The sequence below is a fragment of the Trachypithecus francoisi genome, unplaced genomic scaffold, assembly GCF_009764315.1.
Source record: "Trachypithecus francoisi isolate TF-2019V2 unplaced genomic scaffold, Tfra_2.0 Lachesis_group9, whole genome shotgun sequence".
Classification (NCBI taxonomy): domain Eukaryota; kingdom Metazoa; phylum Chordata; class Mammalia; order Primates; family Cercopithecidae; genus Trachypithecus; species Trachypithecus francoisi.
Window position 1 is genome coordinate 21,690,369 of NW_022681474.1, and position 13,959 is coordinate 21,704,327.

Genomic DNA, 13,959 nt, shown 5'->3' on the forward strand with positions numbered 1-13,959 from the left:
AGAACTTGCTCACTATCGTAAGAACAGCTTGGGGGAAACTGTCCTCATGATCTAATTACCTCCCTCCAGGTCTCTCTCTGACACATGGAGATTACAATTTGAGATGACATTTTGGTGGGGACAAAGATCCAAACCATTTCATAGTAGGTGTCTATATCTATGGGTTACATAAGATGTTTTGATTCAGGCATGCCATGAAAAATAATCACATCCCAGAGAATGGGGTATCCACCCTCTCAAACATTTATCCTATGTGTTACAATCTATTTACACTCTTTTGCTTATTTTAAAATGTAAAATTCACTTTGGGAGGCCAAGACGGGCAGATCACGAGGTCAGGAGATCGAGACCATCCTGGCTAACGTGGTGAAACCCCGTCTCTACTAAAAAATACAAAAAAACTAGCCAGGCGAGGTGGCGGCGCCTGTAGTCCCAGCTACTCGGGAGGCTGAGGCAGGAGAATGGCGTGAACCCGGGAGGCGGAGCTTGAAGTGAGCTGAGATCCGGCCACAGCACTCCAGCCTGGGTGACAGAGCGAGACTCCGTCTCAAAAAAAAAAAATGTAAAATTAATTTATCATTGACTATCGTCAATTTGGTGTGCTATGAAATATTAGGTCTTATTCATTCTTTCTAACTTTTTTTTTTGTTGTACCCATTAACATCCCCAAAATGTTCTGTTATTTGGGTTGAGCTTAGGAGGGCTTAGTTGTAAGATATGGGTGGAGTCCATGCCTGAGCAAGCAGCTACCTAAGTCATGTTCTTTGAGCAGAAAATAGAGGAAAAGAGCACAAATCCAGACGTGAAAGTAAATGTTTATTCTCTGCCTGTGTCATGACCAATATTTCATTGGTCATAGAAAGTCACAAATCCATTTCCAAAATCAATGGTATAGAAAAGTGTACTCTGCCTAGATTGGGAGGATGAGGGGAAAGAACATTTAATAAAAAATCAACCAAACTCTTATACTCTATCACTTAATAGCAGTCTTTCAAAATTATTACAGATATGTTTAAACACAGGTTCTTTCCCACTGGATGAAATGTGCCTCAAAATATTACTACTTTTTACGTCATAGCAGAGCAAAATTAAACATTGCTAAAGAATTAAACTTACTTCTAATCGGATTTTGGTCTAGAGAGCATCAGCGTCTTTGCCAGCATTGAGGCCCCATCTGAGACTCACTAAGTCATAAACTTCTTGTTAGCAAGTTCCTCAGGTGATTCATATGTGTATTAAAATTTGAAAAGTGTTGCTCTCGATAATACAACAATTTCACAAAGCTTTCTGGTGGAAGAGGGAGCTGTTATTGTACTCTTTGGTTCCTTGTCAACATAAGCAAATATCTGTTGGTTTTAATATTCAATATTAATTTTTTAACCGTTAGCAATAATTTGTGTTTTGTACATCTTTCTTTCTATATTTTTTACCACTTTCTCTCTGGTTTTATTAATTGAATAGACTGAAATATATTCAAGTCAAGACATAGTTCATATACATGTGTTTGCCTGCTAATATAACTTATTGAAGATTTTGAGAAACTTGTAAAAATGAGCATTCATTCAGCAAGTGTTTATTATGATATTTCTGGCATTTTTTCTAGTTTCTTGGAATAATGAAATGAACAATACATATATATATCCTGCTGTCATGGAGTTTCCATTCTGACTGTTGGTGGTGGGTGGGACACAAAGATCAAAGAAAATAAGTAAAATAACACTATAAATATATACACACACACATATATACACATACATGTATCTGTGTTTATACACACACACACACACATATTACAGTGATTAGTGGTCCAGCAAAAAGTAAGGAAAAGTAAAGTAAAATGCTTAGGGTGGTGGCTTACAATTTTAAATAGGCACTCATGGAAATTCTCATTGAGAAATTAATATTTGACCAAAGAATGAAAAATGATGAATCAAGCCAAAGGATATGCGATGTAATTGAAGGAATTAAAAAAATCAATGAAATATTTTAAAAGCCAAGAATAATTAAAACACAGCCCCTTTTATGTCATCACGATGTCAATAGCAATGTCCTTTGGGTTCTATAAATGCTTGAGGAGAATTTCACTACCCACTTTATCCCTCAGGATGCTTTTATTTACTTAGTTTTTTGAGTTGACGTGTTTACATCTTGACTGTCCTCTTTTAATTGTTATGGCATATGACTATATAGCATTCTGTAATTTCCAAGAAAACAGATGAATTCTGGGGGAGAAGGTACTATGATTTTAAGGTGTAATTGTTAGTTTTGCAGTGAGGTTATATTACATGTATTATTTATTTATTATAGTAAGGTCGACGTTCCATCTGAAACTTTTTATGTTTTCATAATTAGTGTTCAGTTGTGGCAAAAATGAATTTCACAGTGTACACTGCCTCTGGGCTAGGGAGTACACCAGTGTGCATTATCCTGGATACTGAAAGCCACTGACCTGGGTAATTACTTCGTTCTTAGTCAATAACCATTTAAAATCTAAGAAAGCATTTTATAATTAACACTCACATTATCTGACATATTACTACCAGATTTCCTTTTCATTTATTTATTTGGTAAACATTAGGCACCCCCAATAGAAGTGGTCCTAGGGCAAAAACAAAGAAAGAAAAACAAGATATGGCCTGAATAATTGTGGAGCTTCTTGTATAGTAAAAGAGATACATAAATAAGCATTTGCATTTCTTGAGAGTTAGAGAAAGTGCCAAGTATTTTTGGAGGGGCGAAATGAAGTTAATTTGGTCATATATAAATACTAATCCCAACGTGGGTTTTCATAAAAGTAACACACTGCTTTGAAAACATCCAGTGTGTTTTCAGAGTTGTTATTAAGCATGGACTGAGAATAGCTTTTGTTTTCTTTGAGAAATTATGTTGGAAAGTAGGCCAGATATCATGATGTTACTGAGGCAGGCTTTCTGGGAAGGATCCGCTGTCCTGACCTTGAGGAATTCATTAGATCCGGCTGCAGCTGAGTGACGGGAGCTAAGACCACATTCATTGTCTTTCCAAAATTACCAACAGTGGTCCCTCCTCTTACTATCACAGTGTCTTAAGTGGCAAGTGTTAGGATAATATTTTCCAGATTATAAAACCAGGTCGTCGACGGAGAAGAAAAAATTATATGTGAAGGACCTCTCTGAATCACTCATGAGATAATCCATATTTTCCCAATGTTTGATATATAATGTGCCTTATGATTTTCGAAAGGTTGATGCACATAGGGCTTTTCTAAATTATTTATCCTCAGAACTGCCTTTTTCTTTGTAGGAACACAAATATGCCTTGTAGTACAGTCATTCTGTATATCACAATGTGAAAATATTTGTTTAATGTATTTATGATTATTACTTCACAGAATAACAAAATACACTGGAAACCACGCTATCATAAATTCCTAATGATAATCAGCAATTGATATTAATATTTTAGCCTTTAATTTTGAAATATTTATGAATTCATAGAAAGTTCAAAGAGAGGCCGGGCATGGTGGCTCAAGCCTGTAATCCCAGCACTTTGGGAGGGCGAGGCGGGCAGATCACGAGGTCAGGAGATCGAGACCATCCTGGCTAACACAGTGAAACCCCGTCTCTACTAAAAATACAAAAAAAATTAGCTGGGTGTGGTGGCGGGCACCTGTAGTCCCAGCTACTCGGGAGGCTGAGGCAGGAGAATGGCATGAACCCAGGAGGCAAAGCTTGCAGTGAGCCGAGATGTGCCACTGTACTCCAGCCAGGGCGACAGAGCGAGACTCCGTCCAAAAAAAAAAAGACAGTTCAAAAGCTCAAAGATACCCTTCATGCGTTTTTCTCTCAGTGGTTATATAACTATGGTCCAATATTAAAACCCGGAAACTAATATTGGCTCAATGTTTGAAAGTCTGCAGCATTTCATTACATGCATAAATTTATGTAAAGCATCATTGCCACAATCAAGATACTCCTTCTTTACAAAGATCTTCCTTGAGCTACTTCTTTACAGTCAAACTCATTCCCATCATCTCTAACCTCAGGAAGCCACTACTTTGTTTTATATCTCTTTGCTGTATCATTTTGAGAAAGTTGTATAAATGGAACTATACAGGATGTGACCTTTGAGAATAGGTCTCAAAGATGTTCTTTCTCTCAGTGTCATCCTCTTGAGATCCATCAAAGTTGTTGTAAATCAGGGTTTCCTTTGTGTTGCTTAGTCATGTTTCATGCTATGGAGGTAACATACCGTGGTGCTATTTTCCAGAGCGATTGCCTCGTGTCACACTACCACCAATAATGTACACAAGAACAAGTTTTGCCATGACCTTGTGAGCATTTAATGGTGTTACTATTTTGTTTTTACATTACCCTTCTTGTAAGTGAGGAGTGATACCTCATCATGGTCTTAATTTGCACTTCCTTATTAGCTGGTGATGTTGAATATTATTTCCTGTGCTTGTTTATAATCCATATATCCTCTTGGCTGAAATATCTCTTTTGCCCATTCTCAAATCAGACTTTTTTTTTACTGTTGGGTTTTCAGAATTCTTTATACATTATTGGTATAAGTCTTTTAACAGATACATGAATGGCAAATATTTTCTCCCCAGCTTTAGGTTGTCTTTTTTGTTCTCTTAACAGGATCATTTGCAGAGCAAACATTTTTAACGTTGATGAAGTTCAGTGTATTGATCTTTCCTCTTTGAGATCATGCTTTTGATATCACATCTAAGAATATTTCACCAAGTCCTAGGTCCCTGATTTTCTCCTTTGTGTTCTTTAAAAAGTTGTATGATATTACATTTTACATTTAAGGGTATGAATCATTTCGTTAATTTTTGTATAAAGTGTCAAAGTTTGGTCACAGTTTCTTTATTTGTATGTTTGCCTATAACCAACTACTCCAGCATCATTAATGAGACTGTTCTACTTTTATTTAATTGTTTCTGTATCTTTGTCAAAAATTAGTTTTACTTACATGGAGCTATTTCTGGGTTCTTTTCTGTTCTATTGATCCAGGTATCTAATTCCTCCACTAGTACAAGACACTCTGGATAGCTCTGATGGAGATATAAAGGGAGTTTGATGTTGCTTTCATGCCTACTAACACAATATTCATTTTGTTGTCCATGAATCAAGGAGTAATTTTGACTTTCAGGTTTTACTATTTAAGAAATACATTTTATAAGGCAACAACTGCCATAGGGGGTGATTTCTTTGATGGATCTGGATGAAGTAAATCAAAAAAGCTGTATCATAAATCTTGAAATCAGTTAGATTAATTCCTTCTAATGCATTCTTCTTGTATAAAATTGTTTTAGTTATTCTAGTTCCATTGATGTTCTATATAAATCTTATAAAAATATATAGCTATAAATTATTTTGATGGAACTTTGATAAAAATCGCATTTAATAACTTGTCAATTTGGGGAGAAGTCATGTTTTTAATGTATTGAGTTTTCCAATCATCAGCACAGTAGGTTTCTCCCCATTATTTAGATCTTTGATTTCTCTCATCAGTGTTTTGTGGTTTTCAGCATACAAATTCTATGTATGTCTTACAACATTTACACCTATTTGATTTTTTGAAGGATTATAAATGGTATTATATTTTAATTTTTATTTCTGTCTTCATTTCTAGGATTCAGAAATAAAATTTAATTATTTAATTTTCCTTAAGTAATATGGTATGTCAATCTTGTGTCCTGTGACCTTGCTGACTCATTTATTAGCTATCTGAGGTTTGTAGATTTTCTTTGTGGACCGTCATGCTTTCGGAAAATAGAAACGGCTTTTAAGTCTTTCCCTTCCTCTCTCCCTCCCTTCCTCCCTCCCTCTCTCTCTCCCTTCCTCCCTCCCTCTCTCTCTCCCTTCCTCCCTCCCTTCCTCCCTCCTTGCTTCCCAGTACACTCCTTAGATTTTCTTTGTGGACAGTTGTGCCTTCAGAAAATAAAGATGGTTTTTGTTTTTTGTTTTTTTTAAATTATACTTTAAGTTCTAGGGTACATGTGCATAACGTGCAGGTTTGTTACATATGTATACTTGTGCCATGTTGGTATGCTGCACCCATCAACTCGTCAGCACCCATCAATTCGTCATTTATATCAGATATAACTCCCAATGCAATCCCTCCCCCCTCCCTCCTCCCCATGATAGGCCCCGGTGTGTGATGTTCTGCTTCCCGAGTCCAAGTGATCTCATTGTTCAGTTCCCACCTATGAGTGAGAACATGCGGTGTTTGGTTTTCTGTTCTTGTGGTAGTTTGCTAAGAATGATGGTTTCCAGCTGCATCCATGTCCCTACAAAGGATGCAAACTCATCCTTTTTTATGGCTGCATGATATTCCATGGTGTATATGTGCCACATTTTCTTAATCCAGTCTGTCACAGATGGACATTTGGGTTGATTCCAAGTCTTTACAATAAAGATGGTTTTTAACCAACCAACCTCCCTCCATCCCTCCCTCCCTCCCTCCCTCCTCCTCCCTCCCTCCCTCCCTCCCTCCCTCCCTTCCTTCCTTCCTCCCTTCCTCCCTCCCTCCCTTCCTCCCTTCCTCCCTTCCTCCCTTCCTCCCTTCTTTCTTTTTCTTGAGATAGGAACTCACTCTGTTGCCCAAGCTAGAGTACACTGGCAAGATCTTGGCTCACTGCAACCTCTGCCTCCTGGGTTGCAATGATTCTGGTGCCTCAGCCTCCTGAGTAGCTGAGACAACAGGTGTGTGCCACCATACCTGACTAATTTTTGTATTTTTAGTAGAGATGGAGTTTCAACATGTTGCCTAGGCTGGTCGCAAACTCCTGGCATCAAGCGATCCACCCACCTCGGCTTCCCAAAATGCTGGGATTACAGACAAGAGCCACCATGCCCAGCAGGTTTTAAGTCTTTCTTAGTTTAAGCTCGTTGAAACGGGGATTCAACATTTAGACTTTTGTATAGTTTTTATTGTACTCAATTACAATTAATCATAAATTTTCCATCTCCATCCTAGCACTTACCCCATTCTATTAAAATGCGAGAGAACTCCATTAGGACATGCTTATTGATGAACCAGCCCCAACATCTGTTACATTGTTAAATTAATTGATCAAATGCAACACCAACCAATAAAGGAATCATTTCTGTAACTTCCATGACCTGGCTGACAATGGAGGTGGAAGGAAGTCACCTAATTCCTGCTTCAACATTTTCATGAGGGAGAGTATATTGACTCATACCAAAGGCCTTTTCAACTGTCAGGTTCCCCCGTTGTAATAATGGTTTTCCTAATATGAATCCACGTTTCCATATTTTCCCAGTATGGATTTTGAGTATGCTCTCTAAATGAAACAGCAAAGCCTGGATGACGGCACATCTGTTTATAGCATGGTTTACTGAAGCCCACTGTTCAATTTTACAGCTCAGAAAAAAAAAATTCCTGTCAAAATATTACCACTTATTGACAATACACCTGATCTCCCAAGAGCTCTGATGGAGATATAAAGGGAGTTTGATGGTGCTTTCATGCCTACTAACACAATATCCATTTTGTTGTCCATGAATCAAGGAGTAATTTTGACTTTCAGGTTTTTACTATTTAAGAAATACATTTTATAAGGCAACAGCTGCCATAGGGGGTGATTCCTTTGATGGATCTGGACAAAGTAAATCAGAAAGCTTGTGGAAAGGATTCACCATTCTAGATGCCATTAAGAACATTTGTGATTCATGGCAGAAGGTCAAAATGCTAACATTAACAGGAGTATGGAAGAAGTTGATTTTAACCTTCATGGATGACTTTGAGGGCTTCAAGATTTCAGTGCAGGAAGTAACACAGATGTGGTGGAAACAGCAAAAGAACTAGAATTAGAAGTGGAGCCTGAAGATGTGTCTAAACAAACAAAACAAAGGGCTTTACCTGCTACAGAGAATCTTTAGTGAAGAGTCAACCAATGTAGCAAACTTATTTCAACAAACTTGTTTTCTTATTTTAAGAAATTGCTACAGTAGCCAACTTAGCAGCCACCTTCAGCAACCACCATCTTGACCATTTGGCAACCATCAACATTGAGGCAATACCCTCCATCAGCAAAAGCGTTGTGATTCACTAAATGTTCAGATGATAGCATTTTTTAGGGATAAATTATTTTTAACTAAGGCATTTACACTTTTTAGACATAATGTTACTTTTAGTACACTGTAGTATAGTGTAAGCATAAGTTGTATATGCACTTAGAAACCCAAAATTTCATGTGATTTGCTTTACTGTGGTATTCACTTTTTTGCAATGGCCTGGAATTGACAGAGCAATACATTAAAGATGTGCCTGTGTATCCACATACACATGAATTTAGATAGAATGGGGAAAATATAAACATTTGTGAACTTGGTTAAAGGGTAGATGAAAGATATTTTTATTATTATTGCAACTTTAGTGCAAGTTTGAAACTATTTCAGAGTAAAAGTTTGCAGGCCGGGCGCGGTGGCTCAAGCCTGTAATCCCAGCACTTTGGGAGGCCGAGACGGGCGGATCACGAGGTCAGGAGATCGAGACCATCCTGGCTAACACGGTGAAACCCCGTCTCTACTAAAAATACAAAAACTAGCCGGGCGAGGTGGCGGGCGCCTGTAGTCCCAGCTACTCGGGAGGCTGAGGCAGGAGAATGGCGTAAACCCGGAGGCGGAGCTTGCAGTGAGCTGAGATCGGCCACGGCACTCCAGTCTGGGCGACAGAGCGAGACTCCGCCTCAAAAAAAAAAAAAAAAAAAAAAAAAGTTTGCAAAAATATTGTTAACAAAATGAGAAATGCTAACTTCAAAAAAAAATTGAATGATAAGTCCAAGACTGTTATTTTTAAAAGTAGAGGTAGTAGATAAACTTTTACTAATTTTTAATTTAAAAAAGGAAGAAAGATACAAATAAATGTAGTTTTGCTAAAGGAGACATAAAAAGGATATAGAGACCAATAACTCTGTGCTAATTTGCAAATGTCAATTAAATAGTTAATTTTCTAGGGGAAAAATAACCAAAATTAACTAATAAAGCAAAAAACTTGAAAAGACCATTAACTATCAAATAAGTTAACAAATGTCCTCCAGTTCTTTCTCCTGGGGTAGATACTGCGGAGTTCTACCAAATTATAATGAACTAATAATGTCCAAAGAAACTATTTCAACCATATGAAAAGGTAGAGTTTATTTTATTAAGCTAATATATCAGTGATAATGAAGCTTCCAAAAATCAGACAAGTGATATTCAAACACCTGTGAATATACATGCAGAAAAGCTTAAAATGCTAGCAAACTAAATTCATCATAATACATGTAGTATATACATAGTAATATATCATGCAATTTGAGATGAAGATCTTATAACATTTTAAGTGTATTTTGATGTCATAATATGTCAATGTACCCATATTACTGAAGAAAATAATAGCAAGCTGATAGGTGCTGAAAATTCTTGTTTAAATTAAGCAGCCATTTCTTATGCTATGCAGAGCATACATATGATTATTTTTAACACATTAAATCTATCAAATTAATGTAGGAACAGTGAAAATACTTACATTAAAATCAAGAACATGTCAAAATATATACTATTAGTATTACTATTTAATATTATCTTTGTGGTCCTGGTCAATATTAAGACATGAAATGAAACAAAGGATAGCCAAATTATAATTATTTTTGAATGATATGATTACATAGCACAAAAGCCCAAGAGATTTACCTTTGAAAAAGTAAACATTTAAGTAACTGGGTTGTATAATGTCCACTGAAAATTTAGTTACACCTGGTAACCTGGAATTTTAAACTCATGGTCACCTGGAATCTCAGACTGCAACCTTATCTGGAAATAGGGCTTTTGCGGATGTCATCTAGTTAAAATACAGTCCTGCTGGATAAAGGTGGGTCCTAATTCAATGACTGTGTCCTTATAAGAAGAGGGAAAATTGGACACAGAGAGAAGATGACGTGAAAACAGATAGGGAGAATGACAGGTGATTGATGTGATACATCTACGAGCCAAGGAACACTAAGATGGCCCATAGCTACTAGCAACTATGAACAGACAAGGAAAGGTTCTCCTCTGTAGCCATAAGAGAGAGCATGATGCTGCCAACACCTTCATTTCAGACTTCCAGCCTGAAAACGGAGCAGACAAAAAATCTCTGTTGATTTAAGCCACCCAGTTTTTGATATTTTCGTATGCAGCCCTAGGAAACTAATACCTAGCTTCTCTAGTTATGCCTTTTGCTTGTTTGTCTTAATATCAGGATTTGAAAATCTTGTCCCGTATCATAAGCACACTATTCTATAATATGTTGATAGCTCTGCCAAAGAAAAAAGTTTCCTTAGTCAAATACATTGGGAATATCCTCTATTGCATAAAGAAATAGTCTGCATATTGTGGGAATTCTCAGAGCCTTTAATATACTAGCATCTTTTAAAATCTTTCAAAGACAAATTTTATAGAATTGATCCCATTCATTTGAATGCAGAGTCTTCTTCCTTTGAATGACAAATTGACACCTGTAGGACATTTATATTCAGAAGAACAGTTAAAGAAGTGATGAACTACATCATGCCACAATACCTCAAGAATAATCACACTAAATTGAATGACTGCTCTCTTCATGTTGCTACCGGCTCACAGAGGCAGGAGTCTCTTAGAGAAGTTTTTCTATAGATACATGTACTTTCTTATCCCATTGTATTTATAAATTTGTTCTATTTTAACTGTCACTCCTAACTGCTACATTCCACATTATCAAAGGGAGTAGTACTAAAGGAGCTGTGTGTTGTGTCCTCCTTCAGCTCATAGCTCTGCTACTTACACTGGAATACAAAGCAAAGTTTAATTCTGAACTTCAACTTTCTCATCAACCAAAATAAGAATAATAACTATTATATAGAGACAAAGCGAGGATTAAATGAAATGACAGATATAAAGAGAATGTTTTAGGACCTGGAACACATTATATTTCATACCCAGTACCCCTCTTTTCCTATTTTCCTAAATGTGCTTTATTTATAGAATATGCTCAGTAATTTTATATTGAATGAATACATGAATATAATGGTAAGATTTTAATTTTTTGAGTTTGATGGTAGGACCTTAAAAAGAATTATGTTATGATCCTTCAAAATATGCCTTTTCAAATGAGACATATTTTATACCTATAGTGATACTGATCAATGGACAAATTATAGGATTTAGAAAGGTAGAAACTAGTTTGATTGATGACACAGCTGTATACAAAGGTGATCATTGTCTTCCTGATGGCACAGCTGTCTGATATTGGCATTAACTGCACCAGAAATGCCAGGAATTGGCATCAGTTCTCAAGACTATGTTATATTTTTTACCTGGTACCTATGGGAAATAATAGGATATGAAATTATAAGTTGTTCCCCCTCACCACAGTGATGTGAAATGCAAACAACTTTTTTTGCTTATTTTATTTTCCCCACTGGTATATTAGAAATAAACTTTCCAAGAAAACATAACTTCAACATGAGGGAAAAGATCAAAAGAAAAATATTATTTATATCATAAAGATCCATGTAACAGTGTTTACATGAATAAAAATATCAAATCTGTTTTTCGGCAGCACACATTATTTTCTTATATGAATGGCCTCTCCAGATGCTGCTCTATATGCTAATGTGTTTCTCAGAGGCTGCTAAATTTTCCAACACAAGGCAACTGAATTATTTCCTTCATTTTATAGTTCTTAACCAAGACAGCGGTTCATATTCTTAAACTAGATGCTGAGTTGGAGTTCATTATTATTTTCCTGACATCTACTTCCTGGTCCTTTGAAAGGATACTTAGAACTTCAGTATTCTACACTACAGTAGGTTATAAGTATTACAGTCTATTCTAGGAAAAAAATAAATTACAAAATATATTTCAAATGCCATTTGAAAATTGAATTAGCAATTAGATTTTAAAAAGGCATTCTGTTGATTTGATGACATAAATTATAACAGAGAATTTGTCTCTATCCTTGAAGACATTACAAATGTCTTGACTGGTAAATTAGAAAAACAAATTATCAGTCTTGATGTTTTCTTAAAGTAATGTCTTTAGTTCTTTCAAAAGCTAAAAATGCTTATTTTAAGCCCTTTTTCTTTATTGTATGTTTCTTGCTCAGAGGTGTAATAAAGTTAGCTTATATTTTATTTTAGTATTTTCTTATATATCCCCAAATGACATAGAAACAATGGCAAAACTCATATGTTTTCTTTTTTAATTTTTAATTCTTAAAATTTAATTTAACTATTTGTAGAGACAGAGTCTCACTTTGTTGGCCAGGATGATCTTGAACTGGCCTCATGTGATCCTCCCACCTTGGCCTCCTAAAATGTGATTACAGGGGTGAACCACTCCACCCAGCCTCATATGTTTTCATATTCTCCACCTTATAAACTACAAAGAGTTTAGGGTTTGTTTTGCACATTGAGACAATATTATCTGACTTGGGATAACTATAAGAATGTATCCATACAGAAACAAACAAACAAAAACCTCACTGTTTTGATGCCACGTGCAACAGAACTTGGACATTCTTAAAGAGTCATGTATAATAAAATAGAGTGGATGATTTGTCCAGGAATTACCATAGCTTCTGTGGGGTTATCTGCCTTTCTTTGGCTTGTGCATTGGAGAGCAAGTCCCTGAATGTTTTGATGACAGAGTCATTCTTACCCTCATTTGCCTTAAAAATTTTGAGCGATTGTTTAAATGAGGTTTATTTAAGAGAGAAACATTTATCTGAAGATATATCAACATGCTACCATAGGTTCTTTTCAAGTATTTTTAATATTTGGACACTTATCTCACTTATGATTTTACAGATTTTTATTGCAGTTGTAATCTTCAAAAAGAACTTTATAAAGAATTATTGTCATTAAAGAAAAAGAATTCTAAACAGTACATTTTGTTACTTATGATCAAATTACTCACTGATTTTTGTTTTGTTTTGCTTTTTTGAGATGGAGTCTTGCTCTGTCACTCAGGCTGGAGTTCAGTGGCACGATCTCGGCTCACTGCAACCTCTACCTCCCAGATTCAAGTGATTCTTCTGCCTCAGCCTCCTGAGCAGCTGGGACCACAAGCACACGCCACCACACCCAGCTAATTTTGTATGTTTAGTAGAGATGGGATTTCACCATGTTGGCCAGGCTGGTCTCGAACTCCTGACCTCAGGTGATCTACCTGCCTCAGCCTCAACGTGCTAGGATTACAGGTGTGGGCCACCATGCCCAGCCTCCCTCATTGGTTTTATGCAGAATCATGAATATTGACTTAAAAATGAAAAGTATCAAAAGTCCTAAATATATAAATGTATAAGGTATGACACCTTCATACCACAATGCTCAGTTTTATAACATCTTCACTACCATTTTCAGCTTTATAATTTACTTGCAGCATGATAAAAAGATGCCTGTATAATTACTACTATCTTGGAAATGGGAAAATAAAGCAACTTAAGCAATGACAGTAATAAAATACTTCAAAAAACACCTGGGAGATAGTTTGGTATTTGATGCAATAGTTTGGTATTTGATGCAACTTAACATATTTAATTTCTGCAACTTATTACAATAAGCTCATTCAAATTATCACACCTTTTTACGTCACTTTTCTGTTTCACAGTTTTCTCTAAAATAAAGAACTGTTCTAAACCAAAATAACTACTATGATTAATGATAACTTTTGCTCGGGGCAGCATTACCCAAGCTAAAATGTATTGCAGAATAATAAACTTCATAAATTTCTTACCAAGACCTGAGAAGCATAGATGAGAAGACAGAATAAATAAATTACATTGACCAAGTGGATACTTAGAGAAGGAAATGTGTGTAATACTAAAATAGTTTATCAACTTTGAAACTGGGACCAGATTTGTAGAGAAATGAACTTACAGAAGCCAGGGAAGTAGCTGTGTGTATAGCAAACCAAATTAGTCTCTTTATATCTTGCTATC

General features: G+C 36.0%; 1 protein-coding gene across 1 annotated transcript in view; it reads left to right on the forward strand.

The window, feature by feature from the left end:
* MALRD1 (MAM and LDL receptor class A domain containing 1) overlaps positions 1-13,959 on the forward strand; it is a 702,910-nt gene that overhangs the window by 311,254 nt on the left and 377,697 nt on the right.